At 30.0% G+C, this 20,913-nt stretch overlaps 1 protein-coding gene across 2 annotated transcripts in view; it reads left to right on the top strand.

The window, feature by feature from the left end:
* Positions 1 to 17,506: 17,506 nt before the first annotated feature.
* LOC122857525 (heparan sulfate glucosamine 3-O-sulfotransferase 5) overlaps positions 17,507 to 20,913 on the top strand; it is a 41,444-nt gene continuing 38,037 nt past the window's right edge. For both annotated transcript variants that reach the window (XM_044159731.1, XM_044159732.1), the window contains exon 1: positions 17,507 to 18,072. The gene's annotated coding sequence lies outside the window, so the exon portion shown is untranslated. The remainder of the gene's footprint in view (positions 18,073 to 20,913) is intronic.

Raw genomic sequence — 20,913 nt, 5'->3', positions numbered from 1 at the left:
TTTCTCCGCGTGTGTTTTTTTTCGCGGAGAAATATTTCCGAATGTTCCCTTACCCAAGTTGATTCGGAGAAACTCAAGAAAAATTTCTCCTCTTGTTGATTTTAGAAAAAATTTCTCAGCAGTAAAATTATTTTTTCACACGGTTGGAGAAATGGCGGACGAAACTCTCCACCCTTTCTCCAACTTTCTCCACCATTTGTTCAATTTTTTTCCAACTTTTTCAATTTTCAATTATTTGAAAAAAGAATGACTAATTATTAATTGTTACATAACGCAAAGCATAATGATGTTTATTTTTTTTGAAAAAAGTTGATATACCTGAGGTACTTGGTCTACAAAACTCCCGTGATCGTTTCATCAAATTGATGAATGTGGGAAAATAAGTGGAAAAATTTCTCCTCGTCGTTGATTTCGGAAGAATTTCTCTGTGATAATTTTTTTTTATTTTCACACGTTTCTCCGCGTACTCTTATCGCGGAAAAATATTTCCGAACGTTTCTCCGCCCAAATCGATTCGGAGAAAATTCGTAAAAAATTTCTCCGCGGTAAATTTTTTTTTTCACATGTTTCTCCGCGTATTCTCATCGTGGAAAAATATTTCCGAACGTTTCTCCACCCAAGTCGATTCGGAGAAAATTCGGAAAAAAATTTTGATACCTTTCTCCACTCATTTCTCCGCATGGGTCAATTTGGGAGAAATTCGGAGTAATCACGGACAAATTCGGAGTAAATGCGGAGAAATTCGGAGTAATCGCGGAGAAATTCAGGAGAAATCGCGGAGAAATATTTTCACCAGGGAAGGTTAAGAGGTTAGGGAGCGAGCTGTCAAACAGATTACAGACACAAAACAAAAAACCACCAATAGCGGTAATTTATGAAAACTTGCCACTAAAATCAAAAGCAAATCAATAGCAAACCAAGAGCGAATCAAGAACAAAAAAAAATCATGAAAATTAATAAATAAACCTATTGTTGATTAGTTGATTAGTTGATGATGCATATTTATTATTATTCTTTAGTCATTTTAACCAAAACAAAAAATAGGTATAAAATCTATTTTTGTTGTCTTTACCAGGACTCGAACCTACGATGTTCTAATTACTGAACGCACATCTTTACCGACGAAGCCGTCAAACGAATATAATCTGAAAGTGTTTTTCGTGAATTTATACACGGAGAGGAATCCGCAGCAAATATTACTGTAGTAGTATCGTAAAAATCATAGCTGACGTCATTAAAGCGGCTAATTCCAACTTTTTATAATGATTATTATTATATTTCATCTAAATTTTTTATTGTAGTCTACCGGAATTTTTGGAAGTCTCGAGTTAATGGTATACTTTATGCCAGAATTACTGTAGTGTACAGCAGGTTTTCCCGCCAGATGACACGAATATTTATTGGAAATCAAGTGTGTTCCTAACCTCTTCTAAAAAAGTTTATTGTTTTTATTTTATTCATGAATCTAAATAAAAATGCGGTGAAACACATAAAAATTATAAAATGGTTTATTTTTTTAAAATTAATAAACACGTTACATTTTTATTTTGATGTTTAAACAATAAGGTTTTATTTAATTTTTTGTGTTGTTTTTTTGTTTTGTTTTGATTAAAATTACTGTAGTGTAGTAGGAAATTCTAGTCGATCCTGGTGGCCTCCCCACGCAACTTCTCAATTTCCAGTAGACTACAGTAAAATTTGTTTGATACTCTACAGCATTATTTGCTGCGGATTTCTCTCCGTGTAGTACAAGTCGGCCGAGATAAATTAAATTTGTAATAACAATAAATAATATAGGAATGTGGATAGGAAGCAAACAGTAATTACACTTGGACAGATGTTACGTACTGGTATTTTAATATTTAAAAATAATTAATTAATAAATAGCAATATAAATTCAAGGGATATAGAACAATATCGAGTAGCACATAAATTTTTTCTTTTTATTTATAATAATTATATTTCACTTTTAGCATCATGGACATTTTTTTATTTAAATATTATTTACTTTTTCAATATAAATTCTCATTTTTTACCTTTATTTTTCTTAGCCACAGTTGCACTTTTATCAAGCAACTCGATATTTAACATCCGTTGAATTTATTAATTATTTAGAATAATATCTCAGCAACAATTAAATGCTGACTATCATGAGAACCATCAATTTTGATTGGTCAAAGATGTTACCACCTAAGATCATCCCTACTTTTAATTTAAATTTTTATGGGAATTTTTGTTTAATAATTTTAAGGAGCTTCACTCTTGCGACAACTTTTGTTTGGACAATATCTAAATTAATTCTAAATTTTATATTTTATTACTTAAATATTACAATCAATTGAACTTTTAATTTTCTAATAAATAAAACTTTAAAAGTGAATTTAAATTAAATAATTGTTATTTTTCAATTGTTATTTTTCCGTTTATAAATTGACTGTTCCTAATATTATAAAATTATTGACTGTGACATTTCTCCGGGGTGTGGTTTTCCGTGCTCTGAGTTCATTTTACGTTTGGATTATTCGAGACTATCAACAACAACAGGCGACCATCCAGATTGACACGCTCTCAACAACAATTGTTTCGGATTATTCTTACAACAAAGGTAGATCTACATTTATACACATTCCCTCCTAACCCGTTACCCTGTAGGGAATAACAAAATAAGAGGATTTTTAATTATAACGTGAAATACCAAGTTGATTTATTATAATTATTCTATGATTATTTACTTATTAAATTTTGGCTTTAAACATTCTTTCTTTTTTTTGTTATTTCATAGTTAAATTTTAATTTTTCAACTTGGTACGTAACACAGATAATTTTATTTTATTTTTATATCATAGGCTTTATTTAAAACAAATATACAACTTGGGGATTGTCTAGTCTAGTTGCCGTAATTCAACCCGAAAGACCCTGAGACCCACCCTCGTTGACCGTGCGTTCTAAACTAAAATCTTTATTCGTTCTCTCGTTTTTCTCATGCATTCAGATTCTCAAACCCTATTTTTTTCTACATTTTTCTTTACATTTACTGATATTTTCCCATATTTATCGGTTTTTTCTTCATATTCAGCAATTTTTTCTTTATATTCAGTAATTTTTCCTCTATATTTGCTGATATTTTCCCATATTTATTCCCTTTTTTTTCTTTATATTCACTGATTTTTCTTTGATATTTTTCTATTTTTTTCTACATCGTTCTTTACATTTACTGATATTTTCCCATATGTATCGTATTTTTCTTCATATTCAGTGATTTTTCCTTCATATTTACTGATATTTCCCTGATATTTTCCCATAATTATAAGAGTTTTCTTTATATTTACTGATATTTTCCATATTTATCGGTTTTTTCTTTATATTCAGTAATTTTTCCTTTATATTTAATGATATTTTCCCATATTTATCGTTTTTTTTCTTTATATTCAGTGAGTTTTCTATATTTTCCTTCATATTTAATAATGTTCCTCATATTTATCGTATTTAGATTAAGGGACTTAGAAAATTTTCGGTGGGGGGGGGGGGTCCAGATGAAAAGCGAAAACAATAGGAAATTAAAATTCCCTAAAAAAAAATAAATAATAGTATCGGGTATTTTTTTCAGAAAATATTTCTATTGCCGACGAAAAAAATTAAATAAAAACCATATGAAGAGTGAAACCGGCAGAAGAAGACCAAGAGAAACCTTATGCACATGCGCGAATATAGAAGCACATAAAGGCAAATTGTATATCTGTGTGAACAGCTTCATTCCCCCACTCACAATTCTTGTACTCACAAATATACAATGGGTGCATTCCTTTAATAAAAAATTTTTTTTCGTTTTGCAATTTCGCCCTGTAATACCGACTAAAAACTAGAAACAGAAACAACGACAAAAATGATAAATTTTTCTATGCAATATTCCAGGCTTTACAGTTTACGATAATGTGTGATACGACCTATGTGACAATAACAAACAATCACAAGATGACATTTTTAAGAAGCCAAAAAAAAAATAAGGCCATTTTTTAAGGCCATTTTTGAGAGGCCAAAAATATAAGGCCATTTTAAAGGGCCCTTTTTAAGAGGCCAAAAAAAATAAGGCCATTTTTTGAGGCCATTTTTTCCATGTACGAGGTTAAGATCGTCTTTTTTTTAAACTATATTTCACCATGTTGCCATGGTATTTACGGCAAGCTGAAATAACAGACGAACTTCCCGGCTCTGTTTATAAAAAGAAATAATAAAAAATATTAAAATAAGTAAACTATTAATAAAAGCAAATAAAAATAATATTTGAATTCAAATTTTCAATACTTACATTTTATTCTAACCTCAAATCAAGTGTTGCCTTTTACACCTCTATATATACTGAAAATGATTCTCCCACCACATCTAAAAACTTCCCTTTCCTAAAAATTTAACCCCCTCTTTTTCCATACAACATTGCTATTCGTCAAAACTTTTAGAGAAGGAAAAATTAAACAGGTTTTCATTTCGAGGAATCAACGATGGAAGGGATGACAACTATATAATATTCTGAGAAAAGAGATTAAGAGATTATGTCTTTAGGATTTAAAAAAATCTTTCATAAAATTTATGAAAAAGAGATTAAAAGATTATAATATTAACATCTGTCTTCCAGTTTTCAAAGAAAAATACCGATTATCTCGTTAACTATTGAAATCGTTTAACAGGTTTCATCAGGTTGCAACATGTTCAAACTTGTTTTCCATACAACTTGCAAATATTTTATTTCAATAAATTTAGAATATACTATTGTATACTTCGATTAAATTCAAACATCAATTAAAATGTTTTTTTATTCTTATTATTATTTTTACATTTATCACAATCTTTTACATATGTATAAAAAAAAATTCCAGTTATATCTTCAAATTCTTCCATTGGATGTTCCTTACACCTTTTCCAACTTGCAACTATTTGATTTTTCTTTTGCTTTTCAGATAATTTATTCCAAACTCCATCAATTTCTGATGATGCAAATTTTATTAATGCCATTACAGGTAATTTAGCAATGTCTTTTGCTGTTAAGTTCCATAAATTATCAACAGCACAGAATAATATTACAGATTTACGAACATTTGGACGGAGAGAAAAATCTTTAATAAACCAATTTTTATAGTGTTGTACGTTTTCATATAGTTTTTACACATTGGATGTCCTATTGAATGTTTAATAACTGCTTGTGATTGAAGGATAAGTAAATCTGGACAACTCAAATCATCTAAATTAATTATTGTTACAGCTTTATCTTGAAGTATTGCTAGTAACCAATTTTTTCTATCTATTCCTTTTACAAAAATATATTCAATTTTTTCACTCAATTTTTCAATTAAGATGTTGTTTGCTTCATCAAAAATTTCATCACCACTATCCCATGGTATCCCATGATAATTTTCTTCAGATTGTGTAATTGAACGTTGATAATCTTCAAGTAATTGATTTTTTGAACATGGTGCTTTAAAAACTATGACACTCACTACTCCGGTAGGATTAATCGGTTGAATTGCTAATCCTTTAATTACAAATAAACCTGTTGGTTTTTCAAAACCTTGAAAATCAACGAATACTGACATTTTTTATTTTTTTCTTAAACACGTTCAACGACGACAATCAAAAAAGAACTGAAGAAAATTATGTGTAACCATATAGATTTTCTGATGATCCCCTCTTCTTTCCACTGATTTGCGTGCCCTCTTTATTCAATTTAAATAATTTTTGCTTTTTTCATTATATCTAATATATTTAAACAAGTTCTTTCCAACTTCACTAAACGTGAATCTAAATTTTGAATAAGTTCCACATTTCGCATAGAAAGATCTTCAACTTTTTGAATATTAATCATATGATTTTTCTCAAGTTCAAGAGCGTTTGAGTGTAAGATATTGATTATTACCTGATGATTCTCATTAGTATTTTGTAATGATGTAATTGCTTGATTGATTATTCTTTTTTCTTCCGTAATCAAGTCATGAATGAATTTGATTGGAGCTGCATCATTTATTTCCTTAGGATAACCAATATTACATAACCTTTTATTTTGAAGATTAAACTGTCCATCTTTTGTTATCATAAATCCTTCACCTGCTGGTCCACGAGCTCCGGTAGAACCATTTCTAACCTTACTTTTTGTTAATTGATGCCCGAACACGTCGACGCTCATCGTGTTTTACTGTTAAATGACTACTGAATATAAATAAATTTAAAATGTGGTTTGTATTGATGGTGGAAAGATATCATCACTGGAGTTGTAATGATAAAAGACTATGATCGATTCACCATGAATACAAATTTTTTTTTTTCTTTTTTATTACTAATCAAAATTCAAATCAAATTCAATTGGATTTGATGAGTTTGACTTCAAAACTGAGAGTTCTTCTTCTTCTTCATTATATTCAACATCAATAAAGTCTTCTTCTTCTTTTATCTTCTCTCTATCATTTTTTTGTTCAAATTTAAACTCATATGTATTCTTTTCTTTAAGTATCATTGAAACATAATTTGGTTAATTTATTTAATGAAATTCAGATGATCAAATTAGAAATATTATAACTTACCATTTTCAGCTGTTTCTAATTTTAATAACTCGTCTGATGCATCAAGTAGTTTTTTAGTCATCGTTTGAATCTAAAAATTTTATCATTGAAAAATTATATATAACTTCATATTATTCAAAATGGAATTAATAAGATTATATGATTATATATTATAATATAATATTCTTACACTTTCTATTGTGAGTTGTAGTTCGTTTATCTCTTGGTTTTTAGATGGTTTTGATGAGTTGATAACTTTTCTTGTTTTTCTTAATTCATTTTGTAATCGTGTTAGGTTTTTATTTATCTATAAATAATTATTGGAATAATTAATATCAATCTCAAAGGATAAATAAATGAGCAACAATTATTTACTTACCCTTAATTGTATACTCATTTTATATGCTCTTAATGGACCAACACTTGCTGCACGCATTTCAAACATTTTGAACTTGTTTTAACTTGTTCTAACTGGTTATGATGTACGTTGAAAATTTTCAACAATAAGGTTATGGATTCCAAGAGGGTTACAAACTATTCTGCATGGCCTTATATACCTCTATCTCACCCCACTTCTTTTTTCCCTCACTCTTTTTCCCCCCACTTTTTACATTTTACCCGATTATTAATTGGAAAAAATTTCTACTTTATCAAAATGTTGATAATATAGACATATAATTTTATAGGAATTCTACATTATCAACATTTTAAATAAATAGTTCTTACACACACTTACCTACAAACCGTGCTACCAACCTTAGCTACATACCCTCAGGTACACATCTTTAGCTACACATCCTTACCTACATCCTTAGCTACATATCGTTAGCTACACTTCCTTAGCTACATCGTTAGCTACACTTCCTTAGCTACACATCCTTAGCTACACCCACCCGCTATGATGTATATAATAGACCCCCCACCGACCTTGCTGTGAAACAATAGACCCGCTATGGAGCCCCCTACGGAGAACAATCCCCCCATGGAGCCCCCCTGAGGGGAACAATAGACCCCCGTGGAGCCCCCCGTCGCGAAGAACAATAGAGCACAGCAGGGGGGTGATCTAGAACTCTCCTTGTTTAACTACTACAGATGTTAAAACAATCGGTATAAGTATATTGTAACACAATATTCAAGACGATTTTTTGATTTATTAAACTTGTTGTTTTTAATCCAAACCGATCGAAACATGAACATGATTGTTAAAGTTGCATATTTAAAATTACTCGTCGCTAGCCTGCCGGTAAAACATCAGGCTTAGTATTTTCGATATACAGTAATTGGATGAGAACCGTTTTCTCATAAATGTGGCCTAAAATTTCGACTATAACCTCAAGCTGTCATTTTAAAGTTAATTCGAGTAAAACAAAAAATTTTACTTTAGCTTTTGAAAAATATTCATGATTAGAATGATTAGAAACGACTTTTCTCCGACTTAAAAAGTCGGGACACTCAGTCGGCCCGACGGAAGTTTTCTACCTGGGGAGTTATTATAAAATATAAGACTGCACACTCTTGGGAAAAAATTAAAATCTTACCACTAGTGCTGGACCAGTTTGGATTGACTGGAATGTAATATTTGTGATTGGCTAATTCTATTTAAGCTACGTGTTATTGGCTAAGATAACAGTTAACAAAGAAAAAAAGTTTATCGACCGAGGATTCTGATAGATCTCAATAACTTAAAATAAATAAATGGATTAAAAAATTATTATACTCATTATCTAAATTAATATTGATTAAAATTTTTTTCAGAATTCTTTTAAAGCTTAAATGAATATTGAAAATTCTCTCAAATAAGAATTGTTTATTGCAATTTTTTAAATAAATAAAGAAAAAAAACAAAAATATATTTTTTGACGATGTTATCGCAATGATCGTAATTATCGTGAAGGTATTATCGTATCGTATCGTCATATCGTCACGATAAAAATTTGCACCCTGAAAAAACGGTGCCGCTGGCGCAGCGGACTAAAGTACCGCCATCAGTGGTCCCGTAGCGCAACGGAATATTTCTTTGCCGCAACCAACTATAGGTCCGCCATTCCAGCGGACCTAAAAATCTACGTTCGCACGTACTAGAGTCACATGATGATAAATAAATAATAATAAAAATTAATATCTTGTATGTTTGTCACTTTTGATAGGTAAGTTTGTATCAAATAAATACAGCTTAGAATTCTAATAACAAATTTTTGAATAATTATTTAAATTACGATATAACATAAGTATACAACATTATTTAGAACATTATTATTATTATTATTTACAACGGGGGATATTTAAATAATGCAAAATAATAAAAAAAACGTATATTTGAATAATGAAGAGTAATAAAAAAAACAATGTATATGCCGGGTCAGTCAATTCAGCGGTACCATAAACCGTGAATCAGGCTGAACGACAAGAAGGACTCGAGGTCCGCTGCAGCAGCGGACCTCGTAAGTTGTCGCAACGTACCTTAGGTTCTTCTCCGCTAGTTCAGTTGCGACAACGGAGCTGGCTAGCAACGGACGTTAGTTCCTTTGCCGTAGCGTCACTTACCGCTGCGCCAGCGGCACCGTTTTTTCAGTGCATTATCGTATCGTGATTATCGTCTATCCCGGCAACACTAATCGCTGCCGTGGTTAAGTAGGTAAGGCTCTGGAATTTTACACCAGAAGCATTGAGTTCAAGTCCGAGGGATGTCAATTGATTATCGTAAAAATATAGAATTCTTAATTGTATTTTATTAAAACTATAAGAAGAAAAACCAAATTCTTCAATCGAGCATTGACTAAATTGAAATTATGCGGAGAAATTCTTCCGAAATCAACGACAAGGAGAAAATTTTTTCTGTTATTTCTTCACATGGGTCAATTTGGGAGAAATTCGGAATAATTGCGGAGAAATTCGGAGTAACCGCGGAAAAAATTCGGAGAAATATTTTCAATAGGGTTATTATGATTTAGAGGTTTTATAGAACTTTTATAGAATGTATTTATATAATTGAAAAAGAATTTCTTTTTTCTTGAAATTTTCATCATATGAAAAAAAATGCAAAAGAATAACAGCAGCTTTCTATAAAATTTCGACATATATAAGCATATGTCGAGATATAATTAGATCTTGCCGCATTTTCGATATGATTAGATCTGATTATATCTACTTAGATCTAATTATATCTACTCAGATCTGATTATATCTAGTTAGATCTAATTATATATGCTTAAATATAATTAGATCGTGGTGCATTATCGATCTTGCTGCTTTTGAATTATATCTCATTAGATCTTATTATATCTAGTTATATCTAATTTGATCTAAATATATCTCATTTGATATACGTCGATCTACGCGATTTTTTCCTTGGTATAGTCAAAATTATCGTCTATATTATGGACGATATCTTGTTAATACTACGAGATTATCGTAATTACCATATTTTTGTGAATAATATATATATATAATTATATATAATAATAATTATATATAAAAATCTCGCGTTTTGTCGTGGTGTTTGTCCGTAAACTCTTCCGAAACCGCTAAACCGATTTCCTTCAAATTTTGCATGGATGTTCCTTAGGTCTGAGAATAGAAAGTTATCTATTTTTCAACCCCCTAAATTATAAGGGTGGGCCACCCCAAAGTTCACCCCTATACTTTTATTACCATACTACACCCGACGGTCGGTAACATCGAATCCGCTTTTTCTCACAAGTTTATATGACTCAAACAGAAATTATTATTATTATTTATAACTTATAAGAAAACTGAATGGTCGAGATGAAAATGGTAAGAAAAATTTTTAGAGAGTTGAAAAAAATCGAATGGCTTTAAAAGTGGGTGTTTCTCGGTAATATCGCGAAAACTAAGGGATTTAGAGAAGAATAGTTCTGATAATAGTTATTGGGAAAAAAATTGGCTTGAATTGAGTTGTCGGGGGTTTTTCGCGTATGTCAAAGAGTTAAAGTGGAAAATCGCGATCGAAAAAATTACCTCTGGTCGATTAGGGAAGGGGACACGTATTCTCATATTCCTCTCATTTCACATTTGTAGCGCCTTCGCGACCGAAATTCTGAGAAATTTACATGAAATAATATTATAAAATAAAATATTAGAATTAAATATTGTGATTGGGATTTAAATTGTTTATGAAAAATTTCGTTTATAATAATATCGTTAATTTAAACAATTTTGCTAGAACATTCAGAGAAAATAAAAAAGTTCCATGTAAAAAAAAACAAAAATTTTTTTTTTTTTAGATAAATTATTTGATAAACAATTGAAATTTATCAATAAATAATTAAACTGAAAAAAAAAATTTTTCTTTTCTTACATCAAACGTCTATTCTTTTTCTGAATTTTTTATCAAAATTGTTTAAATGATCGATATTGTTATAAAAAAAATTTATTATAAACAATTCAAATCATTTTTAGTTTTAAAATATCAAAATATTCTATTTTAGATAAAACCGAAAGAAATTATTAAACAAAAAATTGAAAAAAAGCAGTTTGCAATTGGAGCCACCCCTTTCCCCCCACAACCACGTCACGAAAAAATAAAAAAATTTTTTGTTCAATAATTTATATATAGCATTCTATCGAGATTCGAATGGTTTACAATAAATTTTGTTTATAACAATATCAATCATTACTTAATTTTTTCACTTTAATAAATGTAAAGTATATATATATATTTTGAATACAATATACATGGCAAAACAACTTTTGCCGGGTCAGCTAGTATTTTATAAAATTAATTAATTATAATATTATATTATCATTTAATATAATAATTTTTATTTTGTCGTCATATTACTGGAATTTATCCTGAACATAACTATAAATAAATTTTTAAAAATAAATAAAAATAAATATTATCGTCAGAATTTTTTATTTTATTTACTTTTAAATAAATAGAAATATAAACATGATTTGATGTAGCTTAAGTAATTGTAAATTAGTAGGCAGCACAATCTTGAGAAAAAAATAAAATTACTGACATATAATACCTCAAATCAATATTTTTAAGATTAAATACTTAATTTTCGATAAATAACTGAATATAAACAATAAAAAAATATTATATACTCATCTAAAGTAGCGGTCTAATAATTTTTATGAAAATTTTTGTCAGTTTTGTTTTAAAGCTTAAATATTAACAAAAAATTTTCTCGAATTATATTTTTTCATCGAAATTTCTTAAATTAAAGAAAAATTTTTTTTTTGACGATATTATCGCATTATCGTAATTATCGTATCACCATATCGTCACGATAACAATTTGATGGTCATTGGTATAAAAATAATGAGAATAAGTGAAGTAATTTAATTTTATTAATATTCGTTCAATATAGTTTTTAAACTGTAAAAAAAAAATTTTGTAAAAAAAATATTTGATGACAAAACTTCTTGTTAAAAGACAAAAAAATTCTTGAAACATGACAGATTTAGATTTGAAATGAAACTAAATTAGTTTTAAAAAAAAACAAATTATTCTTGTAATGACAAAAAAACTTCTTGAAATAAATGCTAAAAAGGTCTTGCATTGATACGCATACTTCTTAAAAACAATATTTTTGTTCTCACTTCAAGAACAACAGTTATAAATTTTAGAACAAGGCTTCTTGGAAATAATCCAAAATGGTCTTGAATATAGATGCATACTTCTTGAAAAAAATCTTTTCGTTCTCACTTTTAGAACAGCAGTTCTAAATTTTAGAACAAGTGTTCTTGGAGATAATCAAGTTATGTCTAGAATTGAGAACAAAAAGATTTTCATCGTGTCAAAATTAGATTTAATTCAAGAAGTAAATTACTACTGATTTAAATAAAAAAAAAAATTATTTATTGAACATTACTTTTGTCAATTAACAGAAGTACAGTGCAACTGTACATTGTAAAAAATGTTTTTGTTTCCTAAACTAATAACCTATAAAGGAATTCGAACCCTCGACCGACGCAAACTACGATATCTTAAACCTAACGAGTTTACCACCGAGCCACGAGCGCATGTACGTGACGGGACGAAAATTTCTGTTCTCATAAAGCATGACTTAAAAAAAAAAATAAGTCATATTCAAATTAAGGTTAATTATGTTAACAAGTCAAAAAAAAAAATCATATATAACGAAAATTAAAATTTTCAATACTCCGGTGGGTTATGTGCAATTATTAGTTAGTGGAATTTTTTTTTTTTTTTTTAAAAAATGTCATTGTTTAGTCACAACACTACGAAATTTTATCATGGACATATTTTTGCTGTGTGAGTAAGATGAACTAAGCAGGGCTGCCAACACTGCGCGTCAAATCTCCACAAAACATGATTTTGTTGGGTTCCAATGTAAATCGGGAAAAAAACAGCCACATCAAATTTTTCTATTGGAATTCTAATAACTCCGTGAGTTTTAAAGATATCGTTTTCAAAATAGCGGCCATTCAAAGATTAAATTGAATTGAATCTAATTTTGACTTAATAGAAATCTTTTTGTTCTCAATTCTAGACATAACTTGATTATCTCCAAGAACACTTGTTCTAAAATTTAAAACTGTTGTCCTTGAAGTGAGAACAAAAAGATTTTTTTCAAGAAGTATGGGTTTATATTCAAGACCATTTTGGATTATTTCCAAGAAGCCTCGTTCTAAAATTTGGAACTGTTGTTCTTGAAGTGAGAACGGAAAGATATTTTTCAAGAAGTATGCGTCTCAATTCAAGACCTTTTTAGCATTTATTTTAAGAAGTTTTTTTGTCATTACAAGAATAATTTGTTTTTTTTCAAAACTAGTTTAGTTTCATTTCAAATCTAAATCTGTCATGTTTCAAGAATTTTATTGTCTTTTAACAAGAAGTTTTCCATTCATAACAAGAACTTTTTTTCTTCTTTCGAAACTAAAAATTTCCTTCTGGTGGAACTTCTTTTTTTTTCAGTGTATAATTTGGATTAGCTGTTTCAATGGATTCGTTTGTAAACGTCTTTATTGCTAATAATTTTATTTTTAAAAAACAATAAAATATAATTTAAAAGAACAAACTAAAATTAATTATTATTAACCTACTTCTTAATTTTTTAATTCACAGAATATTCTATGTCGATTATTGAAAAAAGATAGTATCAAGAAAATTTTCTATACTGCGTGTATTTTTTTACATGGAGAGAAATCCACATCAAATATTACTGTAGTAGTATAGTAAAAAATCATAGCTTACGTCATTTCGGTGACAACTTCTCTCTTATTATAATAATTATCATTATATTTCATCTGAATTTTTACTGTATTTTACAAGAATATTTGAAGTCTTTAGTTAATAAAAAGGAAAAAATCATTAGATCAAATATATATATTGCAAATCGAGCCAGATAAGGGTTATTGGACATTTTTGGATCTGACTTGATCGGACTTGATATATAAATTTAATGAAAATGATTTCAAATTATTCTATGCTTAGTTCCCAGGTAGGTTGTTCTCGGGCTTGAACAACTGTGCCAGGCTTGTGCGAGGGTCGTGTATCAAGCCTTGGGAGCACAGGCTTGACACAAGCTTGTGCCCATTGTTTTCCCCGGCCTCACACGAGCCTTGTTAACACAGGCTTGACACAAGACTGTCCCCGTTGTTTTTAACCAGCCTCACACAGGCCTTAATAATCCAAGCCTGTGTTTTTTGTTTTCCCTGGCCTCACACGAGCCTTGTTAACACAGGCTTGACACAAGACTGTCTACGTTGTTTTCAACCGGCCTCACACAGGCCTCAATAATCGAAGCCTGTGTCAAGCCTGTTTTTTTTGTTTTCCCTGGCCTCACACGAGCCTTGTGTCAAGCCCGTTTGACCAAGCCTTACACGGGACTTGACTTGTGCATATATTCAATTAAAAAAAAAAAATTAATATAGATCTATAAATTGTAAATAGAAATTTTAAATAACAATTATTAGGTTTTGACTATCGTGCCAGGCTTTTACAAGGACTGTGAATTGACTCTCGAATAAATTCATTCATATAAAAAATTTTGACTGACTCTTTCAGTAATACCCCGGTGGTTGACTTGGTAGAGCATTGGAGTTTCACGTGAGTGGCCTAGGATCGATCCCGCGTTAAGCCGTTTATTTTCGTTCATATAATTATCGTTAATTCAAATTGTATCGCGTAAAATGTAATAATGTCAACTTAATAAATTAATAATAATTGTTTATTTATATTTTTTTATAATTTTTTTTGCAAGCCGTTGTCAAGCCTGGGAAGCTTGGGAACACAAGCCTGTGTCAAGCCCGATACACTAGTCCGACACCAGCAAATACATCGTGAACATTCCAGACTTGACACAGGCTTGTGTCTCAGGCCTGACACAGGCCCGAGAGCCGGGTAATCAGGCTTGTCCCAGGCTTGTGCCCGTCGTCACTTCTTACCTGGGTTAAACTATTTGGTTTTTTTTCTTATAGATTGAATGAAATACAATTAAGAATTATTTAATAATTATTAACTTTTACGATGAATAATTGACGTCGCTTGGACTTGAACTCAGTGCTTCTGGTGTAATATTCCAGAGCCTTACCTATTTAACCACAGCCGTGATTATTAGACATAAGAAAAATTTGTCTTCTTTAACATTCATTCACCCTTGATCTAGTTTGATCTCAGTGCCGATCAAGTTTGATCAAATCAGATCTAGTCACATAAGATTTGATCCGAGTGCAGATTAAGTTTGATCTGATTAGATATAGTTTGATCTAGTCAGATAAGATTTGATCTGCCGATTTTCCCCTGGGTTATGCTCAATATTACTGTAGTTTATAGTACCTTTTTCCGCCAGATGACACAGATATTTAGTGTAAATCAAGTGTGTTCCTAACCCTTTCTAAAAAAGTTTATTTTTTTATTTTATTCATGAATCTAAATAAAAATGCGGTAAAACACACGATAATTTTGAAATGGTTTATTTTTTAAAAATCAATAAACACGTGACATTTTTATTTTGATGTCCAAAACAATGAGTTCTTATTTAATTTCTTTTCCTTTTTCTTTTTGTTTTGATTAATTGGTACTGTAGTGTAGTAGGAAATTTTGTTTAATCCTGGTGGCCTCCCCACACAACTACTAAATTTTACTGTAAACTTCAGCATTTGAGTCTCTACAGCATTTTTTTGTGTATACTTGAAATTTTATCCCGGGAAATAATTATCGCTTTAATCATACTTATAACTTCTTCCTACATACATATATATAAATTAATTTTTCAAATATATACATATTTCATCTTAAATGTTTTTGATAATGTTTCTTGATCAAATTGCCTAATCAAAGATTTGATTCGAATTCAGGTTGTCTGATCAAGTTTTGATGCTGCCCTGAGGTCAATTTTTACTGGGGACAGAGGTCTCTGAATGTCTCCGTCAAAACATACGTCATATCTGTAAAGGAAATCAGCCTTAGCTTCACTCTGCTTATACCACACATACATAATGCACCTCATGTATTCATACTATGTGTTTTAATTTTTCCGTGTTATATATTTATACTGATAGATGGTATCAAAGGAAACTAGTATTTTATTTTGTATTTTTTTATCATGGTAAAATAAAAATAGAAGAATTTATAATCTGTTTGTTCATACGTTTGGTAATTAAAATAAGAGCTGTTCAATTTGCTGGGTAGGAAAAAAAATGAGATGGTTAACTCAAAGAAATTTCTATTATAATATTATAAATATATATTTAAATTTTTATCTTATCGCCTCATTTCTTTTTTTTCTATATTCAGCAAATTAAGCTGCTCTATACTCCAAAATTCATTTTTTTTCTATTTTTACGTCTTTTGATTAAGTTCGAACGAATAGAATCAAAATTTTGGCCTTTGTGGGCTTTTGAGGGTATAAAAATCGTAGATTTATGTTTTGTTTTTCATTTATTGTTGATATTAATTTTTATTTTTTAGCTTTTTTTTATTTTTCAATTATTTATTGTGGTTAAAGTTTCTTTTACAACAAAGTATGTCGTTGAATAATGAAAAGGTCACGTAAAGTAGAGAACCAAAGAGTTGTTGAAGATAGGAAAATGTTTGTGCAAGGGTGGTATACTGTATAGCCGTCTGTACGGCTTTATCGATTTTCACGCTGGCGAGGAATGTACTCTAGGGGCGAGGGGGGTATGGCAAGGTAATGACGGGTGTATACGTACGCGTGGATGCCCCAGCATTTGCCAAGTACCAAAGCGAATCCATATCCGAGAAAAAAAATATACATTTTATGTACGAGATAAAAAAACTAAGATATGTTTTCAAAACGAATGATAATAACAATACAATGGACAACGAAAAAAGAAATGAATATGCAAAAATTTTATTGGGTTAACAATCCTTTTTTTTTATTTCTTTATGACTTTTAAATTTCTTCTAGGAGTATTATTATAGACGTTTGTCTTATCATTACTTCAGGTATTGTTTACATTTTAGTCAAGATTTACTCAAGTTGTAGAATTTCATTAGCTTATCCATTTCGATTACTTTTTATTTATGTTTTACGAAATACATAAATTTTCAAATAATTTTTTTTCAATTATCCTTAAAATTAAGGTAAATTAATATTTGAACTATAATAAAACGAACTGAATAATCATTAATTGTACCACAATTAAACAAGCAATTGTTCCTGTTCAACTGTTCCTGATAAAAGTTTTGTGAATGTTAAAAATGATAATTTGACAACTAAAAGGATGATGTTGAGTTGCTAAAATCGTAGGATCGTGATGAAGCAAGTAAAAGGGGAAATAGCGCAAGGTTGAAAGAGAAGAGAATAGTCTCTTTCTGACTAACAGAAATAGTAGAGTTGGAAATATACAACCCTCAAGAGTAAAGTCGATTGATAAGTGTGGGAAAAAGCACGAATGAGCGACATGAGAAGGGGAAAAGTATCGAAGTGGTGGTTACAGGAGCAAAAGTGAGCTAGTTTGGTTCAGTTTGGTTGGTCAAACGGAAAGACAAAATGAGGAGGAGGAATGTTCCAGCGAGGGTAACACTAGGCTGCGTGATACGACTAAAAGCTTCCGTCAGTGGCCGTTAGTTCTTGGATAAAGCTCAAAGTGTTCGGGTCTACCCCATCACAACCCCTCTACTACTATTTTCCCTCTTTTTAACATTATAATAATGAAAACTACGTACAAAAAAACATGGAATAAATAAATCAATAATAATAAATAAAGAAACTCTGTGGTTCGTCACCCTGTTCATTCAATCCTCCCGGGTATATCCAACTACGATAAATGATCAATTTTACTTGTGTTTACTTATTTCCGAATAAACAACGACGGAAAAAAATTTAAAAAAAAAATCATTATTAAGGATTAATTGGAAAGTATCATTTAGTTAAATATGTTTTAAGTGATTTAATTTTGAAGAATATTTTTTTTTTTTTTTTTATATTCTATAGTGACTGGATTACCCGGGGTGGTTTTTATTGTGCTGTTAGTGTTTATTTTTATGTGTGAGCTGAGGGATATAGTCAGTGGGCGTCGTGTGTATTCGCGACCCAGTGATCTGACCTTGGGGTGGCCAGACCAGGTGAGTACTTTGAAAAAAACCAAAAGTTTTGGCAGACGTTCAGTAGAGTGGGTATAAGCAAAGTGAAGTCAAGGAGTTAATTTTTTTATTGGTCCACCATTAGTTTCTCATCGTTAGGAATAGGGAGAAAAGAGAGTTTTAAATCATTAAAAATTTATTTATCGTAAAGTTAAATTTATTCATATATACTTGAGTTTAATCAACAGATTTATAGATAAACCATAAATACAATTATATCTATCTAATACGTATACTTATTTAACTGTAATATGAATTTGATTCAATATGGATATTTGAAACCGTCGTTCAGTTCAGATTTCCAAGATGGTAACCTTCAGTGTTTTATATTTTTTTTGTTATGGTAGCCCTGACTCTGCATGATTTTAAAAAACGCAAATAAACAAAAAAAAAAAAAAAATCCTAATCTAGGCTCAGAAAATATTTCATGAATTATGAATGTTGAAAATAAAGTGAAGGCTTTTTTAAAACGCTGTTAGACAGTGTCTGTATAACTGTTTGAAAGCCAAAAAAAAAAAAAAAAAATGAATTTAAAATAGTCTGTAAAAAGCAATATTTATTGTTTTCAGTTTCTATTCTTACCGGAGTTGAATATTACTTCGAGATAGCATCAAAACTTGATCAAGTAACCTGAATTTAGATGGGGCTTTGGTCAGGCAATTTGATTAAGAATTGATGAAAACGTAACCCAAAAATGGATCAAAACTTGATCAAGATTTTTGATCCAGCATTGATCAAGAAACATTATTAAAAATTGGTAAAAAATAAATTATTTGTCGAATCAATTTTTTTTTTCCTTTCTTTAATTAATTTTTTTAATTGCTCGTTATTACTGATATAGAGTAAGAGAAAAAGGTGGAGAAAGATGAAGGATATAATTAGATGGCTGAAGTGCGCGCAACTAGACGGGCTTGAACCTACAAACGATGGATTGACTGAATTATTATACATTAGGAAAATTTTTTTATTCTTATAGTTTACGTTCATTGACAATAGAAAAAACGAAATTATAGATTTAAAGAAAAATAAATAATTGTAAATAAAAATAATTATGCAATATACTGATTATTCCTAAATAATTATTTATGAGTATAATATTAATTAATAAAGTACGAAATAATTTTATTGTATTCATTTGTTAGAGTCTTTTATAAAAAAATCACTTTATTTCAACTAACTTCACACTTAAGGTTGTTTTTAAATCGCATGACCGGGCGACGTTTTGGGTTCACAGAGGTTGCACTTACAAACGTATGTTAAATAAAAAAATTATAGCGCCCCCTCATGCCTAAAATCTTTTCACTTTACTGATGCGTCAGAAGTAGTGTGAGTGTTGCCGGCTTATATTTACAGACACTACTACTACTCTAGCAATAAACATTCAGGGGGAAGTTCCAAAACCGTACATTTCTTGTAAGAGAAGGATAGAAGAAGAGATGGAAGATTAAGCCAGAAGAGATAGAGAGAAGGATAGAGCTAGAAGAATAAAACCGAACGGCAGTATTGGAACGTACCCCAAATTTTCAATGTAATTCAGCCGGCTGAAACCCGTAAATTTAAAAAGTAATTAGCCAATATCTTTTAAACGGCACTGAGGAAATGGATAGTTTTTTTAAATTGATTTCGTATTTGTAAAGTGTACAAATCTGTAGAAAAAAATCAAAATTTAAATTAAGAGTTTTAAAAGTACAAGCGCAAACGTACCTATACTCCCTATGCTTGCATGTTAAAGTTGTCAACTTTGACACTTATTATCTGGATTTTGACGCAGAGGAAAATTACGAAAAAATTCCACCAAATAGATAATTATTTCATTTAAACATTAAAAAAAAAAAATCGAAAATTAAATTACGGGAATTTCATTTGAAAACAACCTTAAAGAATTTTATTTTGTTATTATTTTTTTTGTTTATTGTCATTTGAATATGTCAAAAGAGGCGAGAAAAGGGTTAGAACCGTGGATTTTATAATTTTTTCGATTTCGGTTTTTGTTTTGACCGTGGTGGACCTCTCCTGATTTTTCCAGATTTCTACGCAATTGAGACTTCTGAAAATATTCCCAGATTGATCTCCAGACTATTTTTATACTATCTCGGGATTTTTTCCGGAATTTCAGCTTAAAAAAAACCTACGTGAAAAGAATGGAAACATGAGTAAAAAAAACAGAAATAAGAGTTTCCATAGAAAAAAATAAATGGGGAATATTTTTCCAAAAAAACCAGACAATTTTCGAAAGAACTTAGAAGGTCTTAATGACGGAGAAATCTGGAGAGGTCCGTAGAAAATTTGGAGAACATCCAGAGAGATTCTTTCCACCAGGAAACTCAAACATTCGTGGCTACCGTTTTTGAATTATTATTTCCACTATCATTTTGACTATAATTTTTAGTTAAAAAAAAAATACACGAAGAAACCCGTGCGAAGCATGGGTATGACCTAGTTGTGATAAAAAATTATGAATATATATCAATATAAATGATTGAATAAAAGAAAGATTATATAGAACTAAATATTTTTGATAAATTTCAATGTGGATTCAAAAAAAACCATGGAACAAAGACGGCAGTTACTTACCTCTTGATAACGTTAGACGAGGTATTGAAAAAGACAAAGCCGCGATTGCAATTTTCTTTGATTTTTCAGAAGCATTTGTCTCTGTTGAACAAAAATTATTTGTGATGGTTTAACACATGATAAATATTATACACATTATATTATAAAAAACAACAGGCAACAATTTGTAACACTTAATGGGGAAAAGTCATCACTACTAACAATCCAAAATGACGTTCTGCAGGGTAGTGTCTTGGGCCCACTATTATA

Source organism: Aphidius gifuensis, linkage group LG5 (assembly GCF_014905175.1).
Source record: "Aphidius gifuensis isolate YNYX2018 linkage group LG5, ASM1490517v1, whole genome shotgun sequence".
Taxonomy (NCBI): Eukaryota; Metazoa; Arthropoda; class Insecta; order Hymenoptera; family Braconidae; genus Aphidius; species Aphidius gifuensis.
This window is presented reverse-complemented; position numbering and strand designations above follow the sequence as displayed.